The sequence below is a fragment of the Halichoerus grypus genome, chromosome 9 (genome assembly GCF_964656455.1).
Source record: "Halichoerus grypus chromosome 9, mHalGry1.hap1.1, whole genome shotgun sequence".
Taxonomy (NCBI): Eukaryota; Metazoa; Chordata; class Mammalia; order Carnivora; family Phocidae; genus Halichoerus; species Halichoerus grypus.
This window is the reverse complement of record NC_135720.1, coordinates 113,801,931-113,814,809: the sequence shown is the minus strand read 5'-3', so window position 1 is coordinate 113,814,809 and position 12,879 is coordinate 113,801,931. Positions and strand designations below refer to the sequence as shown.

Sequence of the window (12,879 nt, the reverse complement as noted above, 5' to 3'; positions counted from 1 at the left end):
CTGAACCAGGAGTGTTAGCATCACCCGGATGCTCAATAGAAATGCAAATTCTCGAACCCACCACAGACCTATTGAATCAGAAACTTTGGGGGTGAGGCCCAGCAATCTGTTTTATCAAGTCCACCAGGTGATCCTGATGCATGTTCAAGTTTGAGAACCACTGGCTTAGAGTTTATGCCTTAGGCCAGTGGTTCTCAACCTGGGTTCATTTTGCCCCTCCCAGGAGACATTTGGCAATGTCTGCAGAGTTTTTGGTTATTTTAACTCAGAGGGGGGCTGCTATTGGCATCTGCTGGGTAGAAGCCTGGGATGCTGCCAAACCTCCTACAAAGCACAGGTCAGCCCCACAACAAAGAATTACCAGCCCCAAATGTCAGTAGTGCTGAAGTTGGGAAAACCTGCCTTCGGCCACTCAGTCTTTCTTTTGAGTCTCTCGTGATGCAGTTGGGACTCTGGTCAGCAAGTGCAAAGGAGGACCAGCTGTTGGTTAGACAACCAACAGTGGCTGCTCCTAAAAATTACTTTCACGGTCAATCAGACAACCCACCATCTTTCCCACACTGTCCCCTTGCAGAGCAGCCCTTTAGAAATAGACAACCCCACAGGGCTTGCAGGGTCAAAGAAGTTCCTATTTGTCAGGATGAGCAAGGGGGTGGAATCCTAAGGGGCAGGTTATGGGTAGGGGCCAGAGTTGGTGGCCTACCCTGGATATTATTGGTCATGCAGTTTTATCAAGATCTTAATCATCTTTCTTTCTTTTAAGATTTTATTTATTTGAGAGAGTGAGAGACAGAACATGAGCGGGGGTTGGGGCACAAAGGGAAAGGGAGAAGCAGACTCCCCGCTGAGCAGGGAGCCCCACATGGGGCTCGATCCCAGGACCCCGGAATCATGACCTGAGCCAAAGGCAGACGCTTAACCGACTGAGCCACCCAGGCGCCCCAATCATCTTTCTTTAAACATAGTACATGATTTTAAAGGTTGGCTGCATTCCAGGGGTCCTGGCTGGCTCAGTTGGTAGAGCACATGGCTCTTGATCTTGAGGTTGTAAGCTCAAGCCCCACGTTGGGTATAGAGATTACTTAAAAATAAAATCTTAAAAAGAAATGTAGTTGGCTGCATCCCTAAGTGTGATTTTTGCACTGTTTTGGAGCCAAAATTTTTTTTTTTTTCCCAAGAAATGCATTTCCATTGTATCCTATGAGCAGCTAGAATTTGATGTGTAGGAACTCTCCTTTTGGGCCCCATCAAATGGATAGTGTTGGGCATGCCTGCATTTGTATCTTTTCTTAAGGTTTTATTTATTTATTTTTTTTGAGAGAGAGAGAGAGAGATCGGGGGCAGGGGCAGAGGGAGAGAGAGAATCTCAAGCAGACTCCACGCTGAGCGCAGAGCCTGACATGGGGCTTGACCTCACGACCCTGAGATCATGACCTGAGCCAAAATCAAGAGTCAGATGCCTCACTGACTGAGCCACCCAGGCGCCCCTGCTTTTGTATTTTTGGTGATACCTTCCAACACGTGTGTTTGGATTTTCTGCAGTGATGAGAAGGTTCTGTATCTACCCTACTACGGTAACCACTAATGGTTATTGAGCACATGGAATGTGACTCGTGCAACTGAGGTTCTGATTTTTATTTTTTTTTAAGGAATTGAATTTTCAACTTTAAAATTTTTTTTTTAAGATTTTATTTATTTGAGAGAGGGAGAGAGAGAAAGAGTGAGAGAGAGAGAGCGCGCGAGCATGAGCGGGGGAGGGGCAGAGGCAGAGGGAGAAGCAGATTCCCCACTGGGCAGGGGGCCCTACTTAGGGCTCGATCCCAGGACCCTGGGATCATGACCTGAGCTGAAGGCAGATGCTTAACCGACTGAGCCACCCAGGCACCCCAAATTTTCAATTTTATTTAATTCTATTGAACTTAAATTTAAATAGTCAAATGGCACTAGTGACTAGCACAATGGACAGTGCATCCTTAGACACCCTGTGTTTTCCCCAGGGTGCAGGGCGGCGTGCTGGCTGGTCCATTTCAGTTAGAGGCCTCCAAGATTCCAGAGAGGAGCTCGGATATTGCCAGAACCGACCCCAGACTGAGCATTTCCCAAACTGAGGCAGTTCAGTCCATCCAGGACCTCAGAGCGCTTTGCTTTGGGTGGGAGTTTTATCAGTTCAGCATAGAAATGTTGGTAATGTCGTGCTGATCAGAAACTCTACCTGGTAATTAATTGAGTCAAAAGTAATTTGTTGTCTAGTTTTTTTAAAATGTCTTAGCTCACACAGTTTGTTTGGTAGACAAAGATCTTTCCAAACATGGAGCTCCTTGGGTGAAGAAATATGTAAAGGGTCCCTCAGTGGTGCAGAGGTTAGACCTTGTTCATCTGGGCCAACGCCCTCACTTTGAGGGGAGCAGACCGACCCCCGGGGAGGGACTGACCTGGGCAAGGCCACCTGGCTGAACGGAGTCCTACCCTTGTTAGAGAAGCTAGCATCTGAACAGTGTTCCCGTGACCCAGTGGCTGTGTGGCTGCCCCCCCCCCCCCGAGAGTGGTTGTGTCTGTGACATTCCCTTTGATCGGTGACCAGAACAGGTGGGGAGACTTAAAAGCCTCTTTGATGTTGGTGTTATAGAATAGGTGTAGGAATAGGATAGGCCCAGTTCTTGCAGCGGTCACTGGAACGCCTATATCCCCATCACAGTGGGGAGCTACCTGGAAAGAAGGTCATAGAACATGCAAATCCGTGTGGGCCCCACCGCTGACCTACTGTGGTGGTCTGGTACATCAGTGCTCCCCGCTGTCACCTGTGATCCCCACCTCCTGCTAGGTTCATCCTGGTGTAGGGCCCCGCACCCCGCCGCCCTGACCCCGGGCTTGCTCTGTGACCTGCTTTGGGCAATGTGACATTGGCCAGTGTGAGAGAGGCAGAGGCTTAATAAATAAGATAATTGAAAGACAAGATGCACACTGGAACCTGTCCTTCTGAATGTCTACTCTTGGAGCCCTGAGCTACCATGTAAGTAGGTCTAAGATCCCCTGCTGGAGAGACCACAGCCTGGGGGTAAAGGTGGGGCGTGGTGGAGGGGCAGGGTCAGCTGAGGGCCACTCACTCGGATGAAGAAGCTGTCTCGGACACTGCAGCCCCAGCTGAGGCCGCTGTAGAAGAGACGAAGCACCCAGCCAAGGGTGAACCCAGGTGAACCCAGCCAAGCCACAGAATTGCAAAACACAATAAATCGTTGTTTTAGGTCACTAAATTCTGGGGAGCTTTGTCATGTGGCGACAGACAACCGAAACCCCTGCTGGATCAGCATCTCTGTGGCTGTGGCCAGAATCTCCATTTTATCCAAACCTCCAGATGGTTCTGGAGCTTCCTAAAGCCTGACAACCTCCGGAAGGGGAAAGGGCCTGATTCAAATCACCATGAGCTGTGTGACTTCAGACAAATTCCGTAGCTTCTCCCATTTTCCTTTTCCTCGTGGGGCTAAGTACAGACTCCAGAGATTCAGGGTGACAACGGGTTTTTTCAGCCACTACTTTGAAGACTTTTTCAGCCCCACACTCTTTCTCTCCCCGCCCCTACCCCCCCCAGCAGGAATGTTGGCTCTTCTGTTATGGGCCCATAGGGCCCTGAGGCTCTGTTCTTTATCTGTTGTGCAGATTGGGTCAGTTCTATTGTTTTATCTTCAAGTTCACGGATTCTTTCCTCTCTTGTCTCCACCCTGCTGTTGAGCCCCTCCGAGGACCTTTCAGTTCTAAAATTCCAGTTTGATATTCCTTCGTATCTTCTGTTTCTTTGCTAAGGCTTTCTATTTTGTTGTTTGTTTCCAGGGTGTTCATAATTGCTTGTTGAAGCATTTTTAAGACTGCAGCTTTAACTTCCTTGTCGGATAGCTCCAATATTTGTGTCATCTTGCCGTTGGCATATGTTGGTTGCCTTTTCTCATTCAGATTGAGATTTTTCTGGCTCTTGGTATGACAGATGATTTTTCTCTTGTATCCTGGACTTTGGGGTATCATTATGAGACACTGGCTCTTATTCAGATCTCCTGTCTTAGCAGGTCTAAGGCTGTGCCTGTTGATGCCGGGTTGGGGTGGAAGTCCAGTTCTACACTTGACCTCAGTTGGCAGCCTGGTAGGAAAGAAGGCTGCCTCCTCCTTACTGCTGCACAGGGGTGGGAGTTCTGGCTTCCCACCAGACCTCCACTGACCTGTTACTGCCGGGGATGGCGGAAGTGCTACTAGGCCACCTAGGTCCCCACCCAGCGTGGAGGGGGAGGGGCACCTTCATACCGTTGGGTGTGGATGGAAGCCCCAGCTCCCCACCTGTTCTTCTCTATAACCAATTGGAGGTAGGGGAAGGGGGCACTGGTTACACCCAGACACAGCTCCCCACTTGGCGTCTGGTCCTGCAGAGAAGATGGGGCTGTAGTTTTTTCCATGGTGTTTGGCTCTAGGGCATTTATTGTTTTAAAGATTTTTGTCTGGCTAGACTGTGCCTTTCCTAGTCCTTCAGCTAGGGAGAAGAGGCTTTCCTGAGGCTGTTTTTGTCCACACTCATTGGTATTTTTGGGTTGCCAACTTCCCAGCTCCAAATCTGAGATATGTGGGGCAAAAAGAAAACCCAGAGAACTCACCGCTGTGTTTTTCCTTGGGTCCTGAGATCCCTAGTCAGTCTGCCTTCTTCTCTCCCTTTTTAGAGTTTTTGTAAGTTTGTTTTATATATAATGCCCAGGGCATTAGCTCTACTTCGCAGGAGGAATAGGGAGAAGTGTGTCTGCTCCATCTTGTGCAGGAACCAGAAGTCAGTATTTACCTATTCTTGAACTTCATATAGAGTCCACTACATATGTTCCTTTAAGCTTGGCTTCTCTTGCTCACATGATGTCTTGAAATTATCCATGTGGTTGTGTGTAGTCAGATGTTTTTCATTGCTGTATAAGATTTGATGGTGTGGGGGCTCCTGGGTGGCTCAGTCGGTTAAGCGTCTGCCTTCGGCTCAGGTCATGATCCGGGGGTCCTAGGATCGAGCCCCACATCAGACTCCCTCCATCATGGAATCTGCTTCTCCCTCTCCCTCTGCCCCTCCCTCCTGCTCATTCTCTCTCTCTCTCTCAAATAAATAAATTAAATCTTTAACATTAAAAAAGGAAGGTTTGATGGTATGAACAAACCGCACTGTGGAATTTGCCCAGTGGAATCCTATATAGCCCTGAAAAAGCAAACTACCTATCTCTACTGTACGCAGTAAACCACACAATTTGCTGATCAGTCCTTTTGTAGATGGCATCTGGGTTGCTTCCAATTTGGAGCTATTATGAACAAAGCTGCTTTGAAGAGAATTTGCTGTTATGAACAAATGTTCTTGGATGTGTGTTTTAGTAGCCACAGCACTCCTTTCTGTTGGGAATAAATATTTCAAAAGCCTCTTAACTGGTTTGCTTCTTCAGCCCTTGCTTCCATCTACTCACTTTTCCACGTAAAAGCCACGGCAATCTTTTGAAAACATAAGTTGGATCTCTTCCCACTGCCCCCCCCCCCCTCAAAAATAGCAAAGGCTTCGGGGCACCTGGCTGGCTCATTTGGTGGAATGTGTGACTCTTCGCCTTGGGGTTCTGGGTATGAGCCCTACATTGGGTGTAGAGATTACTTAAAAGTAAAATCTTAAAAACATATCAATGGCTTCTCTTCATACTTAGAACAAGATAGTAGAATCCTCCCTATGACCTACAAGGCCCTGCAGGATCTAGCCCCTGCCTGCCTCTTCTTTATTCCTACCTTACTTACTACCTCTCTCTACCTGCCATCCCTTCGTCTACCCACCTGTCCATCCATCCAGACATCCATTCAGTTTTGGGGAGTCTTTAGTGTGCCTGGCTTACTCCTGCTTCAGGACTTTTGCCCTTGCTCTTCCCTCCGCTGGAAAACACTGTTCCTGCAAATCACGACATACCTCCCTTTCCCCCTTTATTTAAATCTCTGTTCAAATGTCATCTCGTCTAAGAGAGATTCTAACATGTCCCCCCATTCATCCTCTCTCTTTGCCCCCCATTATTTTTCTCGATAGCACCTCTCACCACTTGAACTGCTGTTATATATTTATTGGGTGTCTCCCACTTTGGGAGAATATTCGTGTACTGTCCACGAGGTTACAGATATCATGTGTCTGGTTGTCTCCTGGGTCCCTCCCCTAGTGCAGTGCTGCACATAGTAGGTGCTCAGGAAAGATTTGTTTATTTGGGGTTAACTGGTTCAGGCCCCAGTTTCCTCTCCTGGCTGCGTATCAGAGGGCAGGTCCCTTAATGAGTACTTCTCCAGCTCTAGTTTCCTGGGCTCTTGTGGCAATGTGGACTCTGATTCAGGGTCTGGGGTGGGACCTGAGATTCTGCATTTCCTCCCAGCTCCCAGGTGATGCCCCAGCTGCTGGTCCTGAGATGCACGCGTTGAGTAGCGAGGCCTTAACAGCTCTGAGCCTCAGTTTCCACATCTGTAAGATGGTTCATTGTGAAAAGCAAGTGGGTAAAGTGCATAAAGCACTGTGCATGGCACCTGGACTTCGCAGGGGCTTGTTAAGTATCTACTGCTCTTCCTCTGGGTGCCTCTCTGGGTCTGAAACTGGAAGTTGCCTCTGTTTTCTCCTTCTGCTCTTCCCCGTCCCTCCATGTTTAGCCCCCTACGCAGACTCTCAGTGGAATTTTATCCATTTTATTTCTCCAGAGCTGGCCAGCCCTGCCTGTCATGGGCAGTGGTTTTGGGAGGATTCTGGCATTTTGACAGTCGTGGGAACATTTTGCAAATGAGATGCAAAGCAGCAGCTAATGAGCCCTGATTGCATTTGCCCTGGCACTCGGGAACTGTGGGATAGCTGTGCTGGGCTGGGAAGGGGGGCAGGCAATGAATGTTTTCTGGTTTGGACGGGGAGACAGTGACAGAAGGGTTTGGCTTCTCCTGGGTGGCATGAGGCCCCCTCCTCATATGTTGATTGCTCCTGCCTGTGGGACTGCATATGGTTAAGGTCCAGGGATAGGGCTGAGGTCAGGCGTGGTGTGTGTGTGTGTGTGTGTGTGTGTGTGTGTGGTGTAGGGGTGTCCCCGAGCCTGTCTGAGACCTGCAGGTGGGAGAGTACAGGGCTGCCCACTGGTGGCTTGGGGGCCCTCCCAATAGCAGATGAGACTGGATCAGGCTGACAGTGGGACAGCATGGAGGTGGATGCTCTGCAGGCAGAGAGGGGGCGACAGAGGGGTCAGCTTCTCATGGGAAGGAAGAACTCAGGGGTCTGCCAGGCAGCAGGTGGGGCTGGATCAGGCTGAGGGAGCGGTGGAGGTGGGGGGCAGCTATCTTTCGAAACCCAGGTTGAACCTGGCTCCTTAGGAGAAAGATGATCCGGGGCTGGGGGGCTGGCAGGTGGGCAGGGGGCTCTGCTTACAGAGCCTGGAAACCCAATCCCTCCTCGCCCCCAGCTGAGGTCTCCCCGCTCTCCAGGGAGCCCTGGCTCTCAGGTGCCAGGCATCCCCACCCTCTTGGCCTGGGCCTTGACCTGACCCTCCACTGAGAACCTCCAGGCCTGGGGACAACTGTCAGGCTTCTGGCTCAAGGATGGTCAGGCTAGAAGTCACTTCTGAGGTCACTTGGTGGGGGAGGGAGGAGTCTTTACTCACATTGAGTTTTTTTTTTTTAAGATTTTTAAATTACTTTTGTGAGAGAGAGAGAGCTCGCATGAGCGGCGGGGGGGGGGGGGGGGAGGGGCAGAGGGAGAAGCAGACTCCCCGCTGAGCAGGGAGCCCCATGCAGGACTCGATCCCAGGACCCCAGGATCATGACCTGAGCCGAAGGCAGCTGCTTAACAGACTGAGCCACCCAGGCGCCCTCGCCCTCACATTGACTTCTTGACTGGCACTTTAAATGCATACGACCCTGTCCTGCCTTTGATCTAAGCATGAGAAGCACACTTGGCTGTGAAACTTCTAGAAAATGGGTGGCTGTTGCCATGTCACCTAATCAGATCTTAATGGAGCCAGTGTAGAGCATTGGAAAAAGCTTGGCAAAGCCGCAGGTTCAAATCCCAGCCCAGGCATTTACTGGCTGTGTCACCTTGGGCAAATTGCTCAGTCTCTAGAGCCTCTGTCACCTTGTCAGTTCTGTGACCTCACCTGTAGGGCTGCTGTGACCCCCAGAGGTGCTGCAGGAGAACGGGAGGTCAGCACATCTGCTCGCTCGGCCCCCTCGAGGGCAAGGACTTTGTTTTGCTCATGGCTGTGTCCCCCTTCCTAGAACAGTCCCTGCTACCTGGTGGGTGCCTAGTAAGCATCTGCTGAATGAACGAGAGGCCCTGTTTTATCTCTCCCAACGTGATTTTCCCCCTCCCAGTTGACCTCTGACATTTGGATGCGCCGCCTAGCTTACAGCCTTGGTGTAATCAGTGGTGGTGGTCTCATGGTTGAGGGGGGTCTTAGATGGGATGAACTATGGAAGAGGCTATTATTGTTATTATTAACAGTTTTTTGGTGGGCTTCTGGGTCTTTCCAATTGTATCTGCCTTCCCTGAGCTGTGTGAGGCCCCTAAGAAGTGCCCTGGGACACAGGTGCGGCCCATGATCCTTGCCTGGATCCTTCTGCCGTGGTGCTGGGCTGGGGACGGTGCGTCCCGTGGCGCACACCGTGAGTCCTGGGCCCCAGTCCCCACTTGACATCCCCACCCGGCCTCCACCACATACTGCCCCTCCTGGGGGATGGCAGGGTTCTCTGAACCTGGAATCCCCTCCAAGGAGGGGGGGCCCATTTTACTGTATCTGTCATAATTCCAAGTCCCAGGACCTGACAGCAACTGAGGGGTGGGTGGGTGGGGATATCTGTGAGCCCCCTAGGCTGAGGGGGCTCTAGGTAGGATTTAGTCTGGATTGGGTCAGTAGGGGAATTTCAGAACGAGGGAGGGAGTTAGAGGAGGGTGCGCCCTGTCCCCACCCCCACCCCAGGCCGCTCCTGCAGCAGGGCTGAGACAAGGTGGGCAGATCAGTGTCTGGTCTCTAGAGGGCAGGTGCAGAGCAGACAGATCCTTTCCTGGAAGTGGATTCTAGTTCAGTCTCCTGGGGGGGACACTGGCTTGTGTCACTGATCCCCTCCCATGGGGCTAGTGCTGGGGGCTTGTGTGGACAGCTGTTGATTTTGTATAGAAAGGGCTTATGTGTTGCATGTTCTGGACCCATGTGGATGTGTGTCCATGTGTCTTAAAGACGTGTAAATGCTGGTGTTACTGTGTGTCTGTCACCTGTGCACAGGTGTGTAGGTAGATACACAGACTCGTGGGAATGCATGGCTGCAAATACATGGCGCGGGTGTTTGTATTAGAAGCGTGTTGTGGGGCTGCGTGTCTGCATGGACACGCACGGGAGCGCGTAGGTCACACGTGCGCAGGGCGAGCCTAGTGGTTTGCGTCGAGGGCTGTGTGCCAGCTGTGGGAGCGGCGCCGGAGCTGGGACCACAAGGCCTCGCTGCCAGTAACCAGCCCAGGAGCCTCGGACGCTCCGCCAAGTTGTTTTACTGCGGTGGGCCTCAGTTCCCAATCTGTAAAACGGGCACGGATTCTCAGGGGATGAGACTGTAGGGGAGCATCCCATGCGCCGCCTGACCCAGAACACACTCCAGATTGTGAGGAACGACCGAGGGAGTATAAGTGATGAAGCAAACACATGCTTACAGAGCAGCGGGCAGTGAGGTGTAAGCACCTGTGGCAGGCGCGGGGGACGGTGCCGTGCTGCTCACAAGGTCTTGAGGGGAGGTTGGGAGGGAGGGTCTTGGGGGGAGAGAGAGGAGAGGGGCTGGAGCGGGGTCCCCCACAGCCAGGGGCGGCCGCGTGAGCCCGTCTGTTCACCAGCATCTCGGCGAAGGTGAAGGGTGCGCACCCCGCCCGGGGTGATGTCCTCCACACGTAGCAGGCGGGCGTCCCCTGGCGTAGGGGAGGGAGGCTGGCTGTGCGGCATTGCCCGGTTGCCATAGAAACGAGCAGAAGGCGGTGGGTGGCTGGAGAAGGAGGCGGGTCAGGAGGAGGGAGGGGAGGAGGCAGGGGTGGGGGGCGGGGAGCTGGCTTCTGCAGTTCTGGCGCTGCTGCCTTCCCGAGCCGAGCCAGCGGTGGAGGGAACCCGAGAGGACCGAGCCCCCAGCCCGGGCACCAGGCCCCCTCCCTGCCCGCCACCACGGAGGAGGAGGAGGACAGCCAGCCCCTCCGGCCCTGGCCTGGCCCAGCGGGGGCAGTGAGCTCCTACCTGCCCCAGGCTTGGTGCCCAGACAGGCCCAGGTAGGCATCCCGATGGGGACAGCTGGAAGCGGCGGCGTGGAGAGTGGGGGGGGGGGGCCCTGCCCCCGAGCTGCCCCCTGCCTTCCTCCCAGCAGCACCCGGTAGGAAGCATGCAGGCTGGAGGGGCCGGGGTCAGTGGACCTGGGTGGGGAGCAGCCTGCATCCTGGGAGGCCCTCTCCAGAACCTGCATCCTCCTCAACAGGAGGACCGTCCCTGCCGTTGCCTCCCTCCTCTGCACCTCTGTCCCCCTCTCCACCACGGCCGCAGGTCCCGACTGTAGACATGCTCCCCTCCCTGGGGGGAAGTGAGCCGAGGGGGGCTGGAGCTTCCAGGGACCCACGGTGCTACCCTTCCCCAGGCTGAGGCTAGAGGGAGAAGTGAGGATGCTCCCTGCCCCCCACTCGGCACTGCTAGGCCCTGGCCATTGGAGCAGCGGACTCATGTCCCACCCTCCACACCAGCTGCCTCGTGCTGGCCCCAGATGATCTGGGGCATTGGGCTTAGACCCCCGATCAGGCAAGAGGCATCTTTCCTTCCTGGTAAAGCCCCAGATGGCCCAAGGGACCCCTGTCCTTTCCCCAGCAAGCCCAGGGTCTCCATGTTGGGGGATCGGGTGGGGGTGCGTGTGGCCCTCCCTCCCCCGTCACTGTCCCTCTGCTGCATTGCTCCTGGGGACAGGTTGGGCTGCTGCTGGGGAGCTCAGGCACTGCGGAGGAGGGGGTGGGGCTGGGGCCTGGGGATGACCTGGGCCGCACTGCTTCGCTCTGGGCCCTGAAAGGACAGGAGAGGGCGTGCAGTAGTGCAGTGGGTGAGTTGCCCCTGGTCCAGGTCCGCCCTGGGACAGAGCAGAAGGGCCTTGGCTGGCGTGTGTGTGTTGGGGTGGGGGGAGATCCTAGCCTGAGAAGGGCAGGGGATTGGCGCGCGCAGCCCTGGGTGTGCTGCGGGCACCCCGGGCATCCTAGGGTCTGCCTCCTTCTCTCACTGGTCTTCTCTATCCTGTATTCCCTGCGACCCTGGCTGGGTCCTTTGCTGGGCCCTGGCACCACATTAGGGGGCTTCCCGTTTCCCTGGGCACGTGGGGGTCAGAGTACCTGGCGTGGGGGCCAGGGAGGGATCCTTGGGCCTGTGATGGGGTGGGAGAAGCCTCTCCAAGGAGCTCGTTCCTTTCTGCAAACATTTGTTGCACCTGCTGAATGCTAGGCACGGGGGCGGGGAGGTGGGGTGGGCTTCCGCTTCGGGGTTCAGGGCCTGGGGTGAGAAGGCCAGACAAGGTGGGGGATGTCCATCTGCCTAGGAGCTGGTGGTAGCCAAGGAACCCGTATACACTGTCACTGTCTGCCCCCCTGCTCTTCTGAACCCCGCCACCCTCTTTGCTCATCTCTCTCCTTCAGGGGGAGCTAGAGACCCCCCTCCCCACCAGGGCCTGGAATGGGCATCTGGCCTGCCTCCATCTGGCCGGAACAGGGGGCTGGTGAGGCCCGGAGGGGAAGTTCTCTTGGCAAGAGCTGGAAGGAGCTGCCCCTTCCCCACCCCCAGACCCTCCAGGCCTGGCCCCGTCTCCCCTGCTGCTCACCCGCCTTCTCTAGGCCACTTTCCCCCCTTCCTTGTTTTCCGCCCCACATGTCTCTAGGGCCTGTGCTTGCTCTGTGTCTCTCTCTTGCCCCCAGACCCTGGGGCAGAGAGCCCACCAGGATGGCCTCCTGGGGCACATTCCCCAACTCTACCCCATTGCATCCAGTGGGCCCACAGTAGAAGCCGGTTTGAGACCCAGCCTCCCCGCATCAGTCTTCCCCGTGTCAGAAGGGGGTTGAAAGGAGGCCCCAGGGGCACTCAGAGGCCGGGGCCCTGGGACAGGCTGGAGGGACAGTTTGGCCCAAGGCTGGCCCCTCCTCACCGGCCCCCTGTGCAGGAGCTCTGGGGGAGAGCCAGGAGGCCTCTCCACCTGGCTCCTTATGGGCATCTCAGGGCTCCAAAACCCGGGTCCTGCTCTGTTCCCCCTCTCAGGACATAGCACTCCCCCTGCTGGCTGCTCGGGCCCGAACCCCAGAGCCGTCCGCTACTCCTTCCCGGTCCCACGCTCTCACCCAAGCCACGAGCAGATCCCGCTGGCTCCCGTGTCAGAGGCATTTCCAGACCCCAGCCACTTCTCGCTGCTCCAGCACGAGTGCCTCGCTGGGGCCCTGCCCTCTCACCCGGAGGACTGTGGCCGCCTGCCAGCCAGCCTCCTGCTCTCCTCTGCTCCCCCCGACCGCCAGCAGCCAGGGATCCTTTAAAACCAAAGCCTAGTCACATCCCGCCTCTTCTCAAACCCCGCAGGGGCTCCCAGCTCACTCTGGGGGAAGAAGTCAGGGGTCTCACTCTGACCCACAAGGCCCCATGGAATCGGCCTCCTGCCTCAGCCTCCCCTCCCCCCAACCTTCCTGACCTCATCCCTTCCCTCTCCCCCTCACTCCCTTTGCTCCAGCCACACGGCCCCCTTACTCCTCAACCACGGTGGCCACACTTCCGCCTCAGGGCCCCTGCCTTGGCTGCTCCCTCTGCCTGGTGCTCTTCCCCCAGACTCCTGCATGGCTCCTGCCTTCACCTCCTACAG

General features: G+C 55.0%; 1 protein-coding gene across 4 annotated transcripts in view; it reads left to right on the top strand.

Moving 5' to 3' along the window:
- The window catches only part of PACSIN1 (protein kinase C and casein kinase substrate in neurons 1), a 50,272-nt gene that overhangs the window by 20,779 nt on the left and 16,614 nt on the right, over nucleotides 1-12,879 (top strand). Inside the window, exon 1 of one of the 4 annotated variants that reach the window (XM_036072169.2) lies at nucleotides 10,081-10,285. The exons of 2 other annotated variants lie outside the window; for them this stretch is intronic. The gene's annotated coding sequence lies outside the window, so the exon portion shown is untranslated. Of the gene's footprint in view, nucleotides 1-10,080; nucleotides 10,286-12,879 lie in introns of those variants that run through there. One more of the 4 variants, XM_036072166.2, reaches the window with a different exon arrangement.